A 14829-nucleotide genomic window follows, 5' to 3' on the forward strand; every position below is an offset into this window, starting at 1 on the left:
TGAATGAATGTTTGGAAAGTGTCACTTCCCTACTTTAAACCTATTAAAGGCTAGCCATTACCCTCAGGATTAATATGGATTACAATGCCCTACATGCCCATTCTGTCTCTCCTTCACCATCCCTGCCCCCTCCCCCCCCCATTCTAGCCTTTATACACATGGTTCTTCCTCTTTGGACCATTTTGTCACCCCACAGCCATCCCACTGCTCAGATACCCCTGCCCCCACCCTGTCATCTTCTTTTCTTTTTNAAGCAGTCTCTGTGATGATGAGGTGGGGCTCGATCTCACAAACCTTGAGGTCATGACCTGAGCTGAAATTAAGAGTCTGATGCTCAGTTGACTGAGCCTCCCAGGCATCCCTCTTCCTCATTTTCAAGTCTCTGTTTACCTGTCCGGAGAACTCTGCTCTCCGTCAAGTGCTTCAGGGTGGTTTATCTGCTTCTCCCAAGTGCTAAATCCTGTTTTCTTGCATTTACCACACTTAAGGCAGACACTACTCCTTACCTCCTCCCAAACCATTCCATCTTTCTTCCTTATTAGCAGGACCCAGATTTTTCTCAGAATAACCTTGTATCCAGTTAAAAATATTTACCTTCCTAGACTTTCTGGCAGTTGTATGTGGTCATGTGACCTCATTAAAACCAATAAAGTGTAAGGGGCTGTCCACTGGGTGGAATTTCCAGATAATCATTTCCATCCAAAAGAGGCTGACTTAACTGGTCTGTACATTGTTTTTCCCTTGTCCTTCACTCTGCCTCTTGTGTTTGGCATTCAGATTTGAGCCTTGGGGAGCAGCAGAGGTCTTGTGAGAGCACAAATGAGGCAAAGCATTAAGGATGGCAGAGCATGACAGTGGAAGTTGACTGCGGCCTTTGTCACACAGGGAACAACCTCACATGTCTGGGGCCTTTGACTCCTGTATTTATTTCTGCATGAAAACATACCTAGTTAAATGAAGTCCCTCTTTGATTCAATTATAATATGCAGCTGAACTCATTCCTAACTGATAGCATAGTTTTTTGTTTTTCGTTTTTGGCTATTTGTTTAACTGGCTTTATTTCTTTTTTTAAATTTTTAATGTTTTTTATTTCTGAGAGAGAGAGAGACAGCATGACCAGGGGAGGGTCAGAAAGAGAGGGAAACACAGAATCTGAAACAGGCTCCAGGTTCTGAGCTGGCTGTCACCACAGAGCCTGATGCAGGGCTCGAACCCACGAACCATGAGATCATGACCTGAGCCCAAGTTGGATGCCCAACCGACTGAGCCACCCAGGTGCACCTAACTGGCTTTATTTCTAATGACTTACTTGCAGAGATTTCTGTCCTCATCACTTCTGTATTCCCTGCAGTTGTAGTGATACTGGGCACAGAGTGGGTGTTTACAAGTGTGTTGAATAAATAAGTGAGTCATTGAATGAATCAAAGGGAAAATGTGTGGATTTTCCCATGATTTGTATTTAGTCTTCTGGGGTGTATTTGGAGCTGGGTCTCAATATTCCATAAGAATTGTTGGCCTACTCTGTAGAACGGGATTTCTCAGCCTTGGCAGAACCGCCATTTTGGTCAGATAATTTTCCACGTGGGGAATGTTTAGCAACACTCTTGGTCTCTATCCACTAGATCCGAATAACACCCGAAACTTCCAGTTGTGGCGAACACGACTGTATACAGATTTTGCTAAATGTCATCTGCAGGACAAAATAGCCTGGCTGAGAACCACTGCTCCAGAGAAAGGATTCTAATGTTGAGTTCTGTGAGCTACTAGGTAGGATGTACATGTGTGAACCCTTGAGTAACATGGAAATTTGTTATGTGTATGTTCATTGCTTTGGGGAGAGTGCCTACAGCTCTCACCATCCTCAAGAGAGCCACTGATCCAGCGAAATCTAGAACCATTCCTCTAGAAGTTTCAAGCTGTTTTTAAACTTTTAGGCATGTTTTCCTCTAGCCTTTGGTATACTGTTGAACTTAATAGCTAGAGAGACTAAGATCACTGCTTAATGACGTGTGAGTTCCAATTGGATGTTCAAATCCAATAAACTAGTATTGTTAAGAGGCTCACAAAACAAGCCGTTTGAAATATTTTGGAGAGCCATGAGATTCACAAAACAAGTCATTTGACACATTTTGGAGAGCAGTTGTAAATATGGAAATTGAGGACAGTATTCTCACGCCTTCTAACGTAATGGTCAATCCACTTAACAAAGGGGAATCAAATTGCAGTTCTCAAACTTGAAGTGCAGCAGTAATTAGATGAAAAGTAAGCAGAGGAACTCTCATAAACAGATTACTTAAAAATAGTCTCAGGTGAATATATACCAGCAGGAAAATTTAAATGATAAAAAAGGAATAAGATGGATGTAAGCATGACTGAACTGAATTTAATGGCTGATGTTCTCACTTACTTAATCACATAATGCCACTACTTGGGACTCTATTACTGAAGCAAATCATTTGTTGCATCCAAAGGGAGCCATAATAATGCAAAATGTGCCATGAAATACCCAATTAAATTATTTTAACACATTGGTGATTGTGGGCTGGTACACGTGTCCTAGTCTTCTCTCTGCCTGACAGTCTGGAGGGTATGATACATACTTAATATCCGGTTTTATTTCTCCACTCTGACCTGTCTGTGTCTGTGTGTGTGTATGTGTGGATTCACCACTCTGCTCAAGCCTTGAAAATGTTTGAGCACAGCACAGTCAGGAGTATAAAGAATAAAAATAATCTGTAAATAAGACACCCACCTCCTAGACCATTCCTAGGGGGAGCTGGGAATGTGTCATACCATGAACTTGGAAATGAGGTTTCCTAAACTTTATACCATGACAGGAGCTTATTGCGGTGAATCTGCCAGGGGAGTGCACCTTGCTAACTGATAAAATAGAGTTGTCTGTTGGAAACACATGTTTCACTTGTTTGCTTTGCTTTTGGGGAGGAGAGGAGAGAGAATGTGGGAAATTACCCTTTTCCATTTAAAGTGTTTTATTAAATGTAACTTTTAATTATTCTTGTTATTTTTGACTATAAGGACGTAGGTGAACCTTTTATAGTTCAGCTATATATAGTATATTGTGAGTATTAATGTTATATACATTCATTGTAGGACAATATGAAAAAGAAAATAAGAATTTTCTGTAATATTACCACCAAAAGACAACCACTCAATATCTTCCTTTTCCTACGTTTCAGGTCTAAACAACCTTTTTTTTTTTTTTAAAGATGTATTCTCATTAACAGAGAAAACTGCAAATAGCCTGTAATGCTTCGGCAGAGATAGGAATTGTTCATTTTTGTATATAAAAGTTTTGAGTTTCTTTCCTCTAGAGCCTTGCACCCACACCTATATGTAGAAGGAATATCGTCCACTGAATTCCTTGTTGTTTCTTTACCTAACAGTGGATCCCCGATGCACAGAAAGCTTTATTGTTTTTGTACAAAAAGGCATGTTTTGGGGGATGGGATGCGTAGGGAGCTATAGCAAACTACAGAAAAGAGAATTACACCATCCTGAGCCCACTGTCCTCATGTAACTTAAGTCAACATGGAAGGGTACTTAGACACTTAGACACACAATCGTCCATCTTTTCAGCTTTACATGAATGGGATCCTCCTAACTCTTCTAGAGAGCCAGCTGTCATCTACACTGTGCTTTTGTGTAAATTACAAAAGTCACCTCCCTGCCTGGTGGGTGCAGTTCCCATTTATCCCCTCAGGTTTGTGGAGGGCTCCAATGTAGGCAGCACCCCTTGATTTTTTTACTCAGCAGCATGTGAAAGACACATACCATCATATGCAGATGTACCACCCCCACCACATCAGCACCCCCCTATGAGAGAGAACACTAAATACAGTGCTTAACCCATTCCAGGCACTGTTCTGACAGTTTTTTTAAGTATCATCCTATTTAACTCTTAAACAACTGCAGCAGGTACTATTATTTTCTCCATTTAATTTATTTTTTTTAACATTTATTCAGACACAGAGAGAGCATGAGTGGGGGAGGAGGGGGGGGACAGAGAGAGAGAGAGAGGGAGAGAGAGAGAGAATGGGAGAGAGAGACAGAGACAGAGACACAGAGAGAGAGAGACAGAGAGAGAGAATATGAATGAATCCCAATCAAGCTCCAGGCTCTGAGCTGTAAGCACAGAGCCCAACGCGGGGCTCAAACTCAAGCACCATGAGATCATGACCTGAGCTGAAGTTGGACACTTAACAGACTGAGCCACCCAGATGTCCCTCCATTTTATAGATGAGAAAACTGAGCCCTAGAGACATTAGGTTGCTTGTCGAAAGTCCTCCAGCTAGCGAATGGCAGGGGTGGGATTCAAATCCTGGCAGTCTGGTCCCAGATGTTGTATTCCTACTTAATCTGCCATTCTCACTAACCTCTTATCGGCAATTTCTTCTCTTCGTTCTTATTAAAGTGATGTTGTAGTGAATATTTTTATCTGGTTGTTTCCTTAGGATAATTCGCTATTTAGTTTTTATTTAACACACTATTAAAGAATGCTAAGTGTCTGACACTACTATAAACGTTTTATAAAAATTAACTCATTAATCTTCCTACCAAGATATTACAGACAAGACAGAGAGGGATTAACTGTAATAAATGCCAGAGCTGAGCTTCTAACCCAGGCAATCTGGGTCCATAGCCTCTTTTCTTTACCATCAAGTTATATAGCCTCTTCCTCTCTTGAGAAAGCAAGAAAGCATCATGGACCGTATTTGGATATAAAGCTAGCTGATTGCACTGAAGAAAGAGTGTCCCAGTGGGTGGTTATCTAATATATTAGGGAGTTTTGTTCTAATCATCTTTTTCTATGTGTATCAACATATAATTTAGATTATACTGTATATCCAAATTTATCCAATTACTGATTTCTTTATTAAAAATAACTTAGAAGTGTCTGGGTGTCTCAGTCAATTAAGCATCTGACTCCTGATTTTGGCTCCAGTTGAGATCTCATGGTTTGTGGTTTGTAACCCTGCATTGGACCCTGTGCTGTCAATGTGGAGCCTGCTTGGGATTCTCTTTCTCTCTTTGCCCCTTCAGCTCTCTCTTTGTCTCTCTCTCCCTCTCCTTCTCAAAATAAATACATTTTTGAAAGGGTAAAATTACTAAAAAAAATAATAATTTAGAGGGGCATGTCAGTGGCTCAGTCAGCTAACCACCCAGCTCTGGGTTTCAGCTCAGGTCATGATCTCATTGTCATGAGATCAGGCTCTGCACTGGGCATGGGGCCTGCTTGAGATCTCTCCCTTCTCCCTCTGTCCATCCCTTTGCTAATGCATGCATGTGCTCTCCCTCTCTCTCTGAAAAAACTTTTTAGAAAACAAAAAAGAAAAAGAAAAAATTACACTTGTCAGTGACAAATCATCCATAATCAGTGATGTGTGCTTTAGGCTTCACAGTGTTTTCTTTCATGGGAATGTGTGTGTGTGTGTGTGTGTGTGTGTGTGTGTAATATATATATTATGTATAATATATATAATATACATGTTATAAATTGCTATCTTTTCTGGAGTGAAAATTATTTTTGACATTAGTCTTTACATCTGTAGTTTGAATCTATTACTGAAACAAGTTCCATCCCAATTTTTGTTTTAGGCTGGAAAAAATAATACAGTGATGAACATCTTCTTCCATTATTCTTGGTGTGATTTTCTGTTTCTTTCGATTCCAGGAAAAAGAAAAATTACATCAAAGGCTATGAAAGTCCTAGGGTTTTACAGACACACTTTTATTCAGCAGGTAATGGGTATTTTTCTAAGCTCAGAAAACTGTTCATAAAAACCATTTTACTTTCTGAATAATAGGCCGTTATACATAGCCATACACATATATGTATATAGATGTATACACGTACATACTTTAATCATTTTGCTCTTGTTTTAGGACTTCTGTTTTGAGTTGTAGTCTTCATTTAAAGTTAGTGTCCCCTTTTGATAAACATTAACACCTTACACCTCATTTAATGTAACCTTTACATAGTATTTGAATCATTGACAATTTTAGGAATAAAAATCTTCCTTTAGAGTTTCTCACGGTGACAAATTCTCTTAGTTTTCTTTCACTTAAAAATGTTGTTAGGGGCCCTTAGGTGGCTTAGTTGGTTAAGCGACAAACTTTGGCTCCGGTCATAATTTCACCATCTGTGGGTTTGAGCCACTTGTCAGGCCTGGGTTGGCAGCTGGGAGTCTAGAGCCTGCTTCAGATTCTGTGTCTTCCTCTCTTTCTGCCCCTCCCCCAATCACACTCTGTCTCTCTCAAAAATAAATAAACATTAAAAAAATAAAAATAAAATAAATAAATAAACATTAAAAAAATAAATAAAAATATTTTTATGTTGACTTAATTCTGAAGGACATTTTAGCATGTTACCTTTTATTTTTTTAAAGTAATCTTTACACCCAGCGTAGGGCTGGATCATGACCCTGAGATCAAGAGTCTCCTGCTTTTCCGGCTGAGCCAGTCAGGTGCCCCTAAAGGATATTTCAGTTAAATACAGAATTCTCTTGACAAGATTTTCTTTAGGATTTTACAGATGCTCACTGTCTTCTGGTCTCCATAGTTTTTGATGACAAATCTGTCATGATTTAAATGTTTGTTTCCTTGTATGTAATATATTGTTTTGCTCTGGCTGCTTTTATGATTTTCTGTTCATTTTTGGCTCTCAGTGCTTTGTGAAGTGCTAGGCATTGTTTTCTTTGTACTTACCTACTTGAGGTTTGCTTAGTTTTGTAAATCTATAAATGCATGATTTTAACCAAATTAGGGAGATTCAGGATGTTATATGTTCAAGTATTTTTTTTTCCCATTTCTGTTTCTCTTCCTTCCAGGACTGCAGTTATCCAAAAACTAGTCCATATGGTATCAAACCAAAGTTCTTTGAGGCTCTGTATATTTTTCATAATCCTTTTTCTCTATTTGCTTTATTTTGATCATTTCTTTTGATCTGGTTGCAATTTCATTAACTCTTTCCTCTGTCATCTCCATTCTTCCAGTAGGCCTATCCATTGAGTTTTAAATTTCACCTATCTTAATTTTCAGCTTGAGAGTTTTCATTAGAGTCTTTTATTATAGTTTCCATTTCTCTTTTTATTCATTATGAGAAAAATATGTTCTTCACCTTACTGAACATGGAATACCTGTTTCACATTCCAGTGTCTGGGTTATCTCAGGATTGACCTCTGGTTATTGTCTCTCCACTGGCTACTGGGCTGCACTGTCTCTGGTTCTTTATATACTGAGCAGTTGCGGATTATGTCCTGGGTATTGTGATAGGACCTTGTGGAAACTCTGGATTCCATTATATTCTTCTGAAGAGTCTTGGCATTTTTGTTTGAGCAGGCAATTAACTGGGTTGAACTCGAATGGTAACCTCTGACTTTTGAGCAGCAGGTCATATCTCAGTACAGCTGGACTGCTTTGAAATCGGCTCTGTGTACGTGTGGTTCAGGTCAGTCAGACATGTAGACAGAGGCTATTTGTAGAAACTGGGCTTCTCCCTCTTGGTCTTTCTCCTCTCTAGCCATCTCTTCTTACTTTTTAGTGGTTGTGCTAGTTCCAAACCCTGTCTTTCTATTTTTCAGATCAGAAAGGTTGGTATATTTCTTCTGGAGTTATAGCTGCCTTATATGTAACTTCAGCCTGTCTTCAGGTTGAAAGCTATAGGGACAAGTAACCAATTTTGTCTTCCAAATTTTGATTACCCTAAAGAATGTCTGCTTTTGTTCATGCTTCAGTATCTTTGTGTGCGTGCGTGCATGCATGTGTGTGTGTGTGTGTGTGTGTGTGTGTGTGTAGTATAGAGTTTATAGCTATTATGTGCTGGACCCCTGAATTCCATAAACACCTCCTTGTAACAGAAGCTGGACTTCTCTGCATTATAAAAATGTTACCTATTTTACATTTCAACAGTTAAACCTCAGAGGCACTTATGCCCACCTCCAACTTCCATAGCACTTTTTTGGAATAGTGTTTATTACATAGGTTATTGAACATCGATTGGCAAAGTTACTTCATGTTTCCTTCCCATGAAAGTGTGTGAGCCCCGCTGTGATCCCAGCACATAAGCCTGGTACATAGTACCATCTCCTAAAATATTTGAATAAATAAACAAATACAGCCAGGAAATGAAGAGGGTCTAAACCACAGCAAAGGCACCAACAGTTGAGAGGTGTATTAAAGAGAAACGGTACAGAGACTTTTGAGAGATTTGCCTATTGGCTGGATGGGTGGGGGTGTGCAGAAGATGGGGAGGGTAGGAAAGTCTTCAGGATTCTGGCTGGAGCTAGTTGGCAGATGGTTAGAGAGGGCAGGAGAAGACAGTTTCGCTTTGATTAAGACTCGATTTCTGAGTGTTGGGAAAAAAGACTCATTAGTCTTTCCAGGTCGCTGGTGACTCCTAATTTTTGATTAGCGCTACCCTGCCCTCAGCCCATTCTTGACTGGAACTGAAATTAAAGGGACAGTAACCATCTTTCTAAGTCTGCAGTCCTGAGCAGGTGCAGCTGGCCCTCCTGTGAGAGAAACCACTAAGTCTGGAATCCAGGGAATCTATTAAGGAAGGGTGTTTCTTTATGATAAGAAGCTGAGTGTTGAAATTTAATCCTCCAAACCCCTGCCTCCCCAGGCCTCCATTAAATTGTTCCTATTAGTATGATTGCTCCAAGATACCACAAGAGCAGGGGCAATATTAGAAAGCCTGAGAATGAGGGGAGAGATATTGGAAGCTGGGCTTCAGTCATGATTTAGGAGTCTCACTAAATTCGTAAGTGCAAATGTCTGACAGCCTCGGAACCTGAAATCTTTCATCTTCCTGGTGGAATATGAGTTAGCTGGTGCAGTAAAATGAAAAGCGGTGGTGAGCGCTGCAGTAAAGTTCATGTTCCCTTAGTAGCAGGGCTGGGATGAGAGCATAATTACTCGTAGAAATGCCGCCTTGGGCCTCCTCTCCTGTAAGTGGCCATGCTAAAGACAGCATCTATTACCTGATTCCAGGGCAGCCTGCCCCTTCCAAACTTCTCTTATTAGCACCTTTCGTTTCATCTAGAGTCCCAGGCTTTCAGCTGATCCTGCAGTGGAGAGCTGTTGCTACTCTTAGCCCCTGTCAAGGCATTTCGCCCCGCTAAGGCCTCTCTTCATGGCGTCCTCCTGCAATTAAGCAAAACAGTGCTCTAAGGGGGGCAGCTTGCAGAGCTCTGTGACTTGCAGCAGGGCTTCTGTTGCTATTTCTGTTTGGAGGCAGGTCTCACCAGGATGCCTGGTTCTCAGCCCCCCCCCCCCCCCCCNACCAGGGGACTGATTGCCTCATCATCATGGGGAGTTGGATGCTCTTCCTGTCATGCAGTGAGAGGTGGAGCCTGGGCGATGCTGGATGAGGAAGGAAGCCCAGCACTTGGACGGCGACTCAGGAATGCAGCCTTGAGTGCACGCATAGTATTTGCACAACAGAATACCACTGCCAACCATCACACATGCATCTTTTCATAGAGAAGGATGTCCAGGTCCCAGCCTAGAGCCTTGAAATTAGGATCCCGTGGGGTGGCCCCGGGCATTGCGGTTTATAAACTTCCTGGGTGACTCTAATGTCCTGCCTGGGCTGAAAACTGCTCCCCAGTGGGAAGCAGGGAAGAAGCTGACCTCAGTCTGGGCTTAGCAGAGGATTGCCCTCCACATCCTTTGTCCCCACTTCTAGCCCCGGTGACTACAGGCCTTTTCCTTCCCCACAGATAGATGTCTGTCCTTAGATGTCACTGGCAGTGGCCCATCAGTTTGGCTGGATGCTGGAATGAATCTCAGCTGAAGCCATGGGCTCAAGCATTGGATAGATGTCCGGGCAGGAAGGTGGGAGGGATGTGAGGTGGAAAGCTTAAAGTAGACAGAAAATTAATTTTCGGCTATGGGACCTTCTGTATGTTAGTCAGCCTGTCTGACTCTATTTCCCTGCCTGTAAAGTGGAAATAGAATCTACCTTGTGGAGTTGCAAAACGGTACAAATTAGGCAACATATATGAAACCATTTTGTAAGAGTGAGGCATCAGGCACCACTTTGCTAGGGGCTTGATTTCCTCCTGGGGAGGGTGAATGGCTCACTGGGAATTCACTACCACTCTGGGAAAAGCCATTCCGGGCACACACTCTAGGGGTGAAAACTTGATGTTTTACTTTTGTAAATGGGGAGCAGCATTATTATTGCTGAATTCTATAATTCTCTGCGATAGTGTGTCTGAGTTGCTCGTTTTCCCCAGTACCAGGAACGCTGGCTTTGGAATGCTCTCACACTTTTAAAATGTTACCTTTTAGGCCAGACACCAAAGGCATCAGAATCACCCAGAAAGGCTGATTAAGAGAAATTGCCGGTCCCCACCCCTTGAGTTTCTGATTCATCAGGTCTGGGGTGGGGTACGGCAATGTGCATTTCTAATGAGTTCCCAGGTGATACTGATACTTTGGGTTCAGAGAGTGCACTGGGAGAACCACTCTGTAGACTTTTTCTACGGAATGTCACAGTGCTTCCTGGAGTGTAATGGTTCTCATTTTTTGAATGTCATAGTCATTATTTACAAAGAAACAGTTAACACATCCAAGTTGAAGTGATGTGATTGGGTCGAAGGAATGCCAATGTCAGAAAATTTAGAGTCATTTTTTTTCTTTGTTTCTTTTGTCTTTTGGCTTACTATTTTGTTTTTTATTTAATAATTTATTTATTTAGTTTTAAAATTTACATCCAAGTTAGTTAGCATACAGTGCAACAATGATTTCAAGATTAGATTCCTTAATGCGGCTTACCCATTTAGCCCATCCCCCTCCCACAACGCCTCTGCTAACCTTCTTTTTGTTCTCCATGTTTAAGAGTCTCTTATGTTTTGTCCTCCTCCCTGTTTTTACATTATTTTTGCTTCCCTTCCCTTAGGTTCATCTGTTTTTTATCTTAAAGTCTTCATACGAGTGAAGTCATATGATATTTGTCTTTCTCTGACTAATTTTGCTTAGCATAATACCCTCTAGTTCCATCCACATAGTTGCAAATGGCAAGATTTCATTCTTTTTCATTGCTGAGCAATACTCCATTGTGTATATATACCACCTCTTCTTTATCCATTTATCCATCGATTTACATTTGGGCTCTTTCCATACTTTGGCTATTGTCCACCGCGCTGCTATAAACATTAGGGTGCATATGCCCCTTCGAAACAGCATACCTGCATCCCTTGGATAAATACCTAGTAGTGCAATTGCTGGGTCATAGAGCAGTTCTATTTTTAATTTTTTGAGGAACCTCCATACTGTTGTCCAGAGTGGCTGTACCAGTTTGCATTCCCACCAGCAGGGCAAAAGGGCTCCTTTTTCTCCATGTCCTGGTCAGCATCTGTTGTTGTCTGAGTTGTTAATGTTAGCCGTTCTGACAGGTGTGAGGGGGTATCTCCTTGAGGTTTTGATTTGTATTTCCCTGATGATGAGTGATGTTGAGCGTTTTTTCATGTGTCTGTTGGTCATCTGGGTGTCTTATTTGGGGAAGTGTCTATTTATATCTTTTGCCCATTTCATCACTGGATTATTTGTTTTTTGGGTATTGAGTTTAATAAGTTCTTAATAGATTTTGGATACTAACCCTTTATCTGATATGTTGTTTGCAAATACCTTCTTCCATTCTATCGGTTGCCTTTTAATTTGGTGATTGTTTTCTTCACTGTGCAGAAGCTTTTCATTTTGATGAGGTCCTAATAGTTCATTTTTGGTTTCGTTTCCCTTGCCTCTGGAGACGTGTTAAGAAGTTGCTGTGGCTGAAGTCGGAGTTTTTTGCCTGCTTTCTCCTCTAGGATTTTGATGGCTTCCTGTCTTACATTTAGGTCTTTCATCCATTTTGAGTTTAGTTTTGTGAATGGTTTAAGAAAGAGGTCCAGGTTCATTTCTCTGTATGTCGCTGTCCAGTTTTCCCAATACCACTTGCTGAAGAGACTGTCTTTATTCCACTGGATATTCTTTCTTGTTTTGTCAAAGATTAGTTGGCCATACATTTGTGGCTCCATATCTGGGTTCTCTATCCTGTTCCATTGATCTCAGTGTCTGTTCTTGTGCCAATACCATACTGTCTTGATGATTGCAGTTTGTAATATAGCTTGAAATCTAGGATTGTGCTACCTCCAGCTTTGGTTTTCTTTTTCAAGACTGCTTTGGCTATTCAGGGTCTTTTCTAGTTCCATACAAATGTTAGGATTGTTTGCTCTAGCTCTGTGAAGAATGCTGGTGTTATTTTGATAGGCATTGCATTGAATATGTAGATTGCTTTGGGTAATATTGACGTTTTAACAATATTTGTTCTTCCTATCCATGATCATGGAATATTTTTCCATTTTTCTGTGTCTTCTTCAATTTCCTTCATAAGCTTTCCGCAGTTTTCAGTGTATAGATTTTTCACCTCTTTGGTTAAATTTATTCCTAGGTATTTTATGGTTTTAGGTGCAATTGTATATGGGGTTGAGTCCTTGATTTCTCTTTATGTTGCTTCATTGATGGTATATAGGAATGCAACTGACTTTTGTGCACTGATTTTATATTCTGCCACTTTGCTGAATTCACGGATCAGTTTTAGCAGTTTTTCGGTGGAATCTTTTGGGTTTTCCATATTGAGTATCTTGCAAGCATCTGAGAAGAGTGAGTTTGACCTCCTCAAGGCTGATTTGGATGCTTTTTATTCCTTTGTGTTGTCTGATTGCTGAGGCTAAGGCTTCCAATATTATGGTGAATAATAGTGGCAAGAGTGGGCATGCTTGTCTTGTTCCTGACCTTAGGGAGAAAGCTCTCAGTTTTCCCCCATTGAGGATGATACTGGCAGTGGGTCTTTCATATATGGCTTTTATATGATCTTCAGGTATGATTCTTCTTATCCCTACTTTCTTGAGGGTTAATGGTTCCTATTCTTAGGTATTCTTTGGAAGTACCCAAGGACCTTTAAAAAATACTGATCCCTGGGCTCACCATACAGTACCCAAATTGGTCTCTATAGGTGGGATCAGGGTACAACTATTTTATTTTATTTTTTGAAAATTTTATATGTTTTTATTTATTTTTGAGAGAAAGAGAGTGAGCAGGGGAGGTTCAGACACACACACACACGCACGCACACACACACACACACACAGAATCTGAAGCTGGCTCCAGGCTCTGAGCTGTCAGCGCAGAACCCGACGTGGGGCTTGAACTGATAAGCGGTGAGATCATAACCTGAGCCAAAATCAAGAGTCAGACACCGAACCAACCAGGTGCCCCTTAGTTATTTTTTAAAAAATATTTATTTCTTTTTGTGAGAGAGAAGAGAGAGAGAGTGCGCACACCAGAGAGAGCACGCGCACAATAGAGAGAGACCCTGCGCGAGAAAGCACAATCACACACAAGTTGGGGAGGGACTGAGCCACCTCGGCAACCCTGGGCATCATTATTTAAAAAATCTTTTGTGGAGGCTTCTAATGTGCAGCAAGATGCTTTCTAATTCTTCACAAGGCCACCATATTTTCCATTGGTGTTGGCATTACTAAAGAGACCCTTTCCTACCACCCATCCTCTTCCATTTACAAAAAGGTACATATTTGTCATCTACTGTTTTCATAACTCTGATCTGATTTTAATATCTTGTTTATTTATTTGATGACTTATATATCATCTGCCAGTCAGTTAGAAACCCTCCTGAGGGCAGGGACTTTGTCTGCTCTGGTCACTGCTGTTCCACGTGCCTGTCAGGTAGTAAATACACAAATAGATACATTGAATGAATGAATAAATAAATGAACCCTCCAAATTATGGGCTATAGGCACCTACTCTGTTCTGTGACTATTACTACAATGTACCAGCAACCCCAGACACAGCCCATAATAGACTCTTCTAGATCATTGGGCTACATTTGGCCTCACTGGAGGCCATGTGCCAATCAATATCTTCTCTTGAGCTGGTTGACTTCTCGTTCATCATCCATCCCAGTTTAGATCAGACAATAGTGGGAGGGGCCAGAGAGGACCAACCCCCAGACTGCATTTCACAGGGAAATGTGACAGGGATAATTAAGTGGCCCTGGAGTCCTTTACATCATTCTCTTACAGAGGGGTGGGGCTGTGGAAGTGTCTGTAATCGATAATTGCCCATTTTACATGGAAGGTTTATAGGCTAATCTCAAGAGTAATTGTTTCTGAAAGAGTAGTAAAATTAGGCAAGGAGGCCATCCGAAATGATGGCTTGTGAGGGGCAGCTGCACAGACAGGCTATTAGCATTCTGGAGGTCAGACCTGTCTCGAAGTGAAGGGCATCACGTCCAGAACGAGGCACCCTAGCTTGAAGTGTAATCTTCCAGAGAGTTTAAATGGCAACTGGAAGGTTCAGATTCTTGAGGAAGAAAAGACAGGGATGGACTCTGGAGCAGGGAGGTGGGTTTAGAAGAGTCAGATGGAAACTGTGGTGATCAGAAGCAAGCAGGCCCCTCTTTCCAAAGTTGTTTTCCTCCTTAAGCACGAACAAGTTTACCATAATCAATACAACTCCCTACTCTCTTTGCAGTTGCAATATTTTCTCCTATTTATACAAAATGGTGCATCGTGCACATTTCTACATGAAAGTAAAGGTGAAAAACAGTTGTGCACCTCAGATAATTATCCTTGAGTTTCAAAATCGTTGGCAGAATTGTCCCAAATGTAGCCACCCTTACTTACAAAGTCAGTGAGATGGTGTTGGGCCTATATATATCATTATCATTTAAAACATTTTAATAGTATATTAGAGTATCTGTAACTAGGACATCAGAGTTGTGTTTTCTATTGTATGGTGGT

Source organism: Crocuta crocuta, unplaced genomic scaffold (genome assembly GCF_008692635.1).
Source record: "Crocuta crocuta isolate KB4526 unplaced genomic scaffold, BGI_CrCroc_1.0 scaffold126, whole genome shotgun sequence".
NCBI lineage: Eukaryota > Metazoa > Chordata > Mammalia > Carnivora > Hyaenidae > Crocuta > Crocuta crocuta.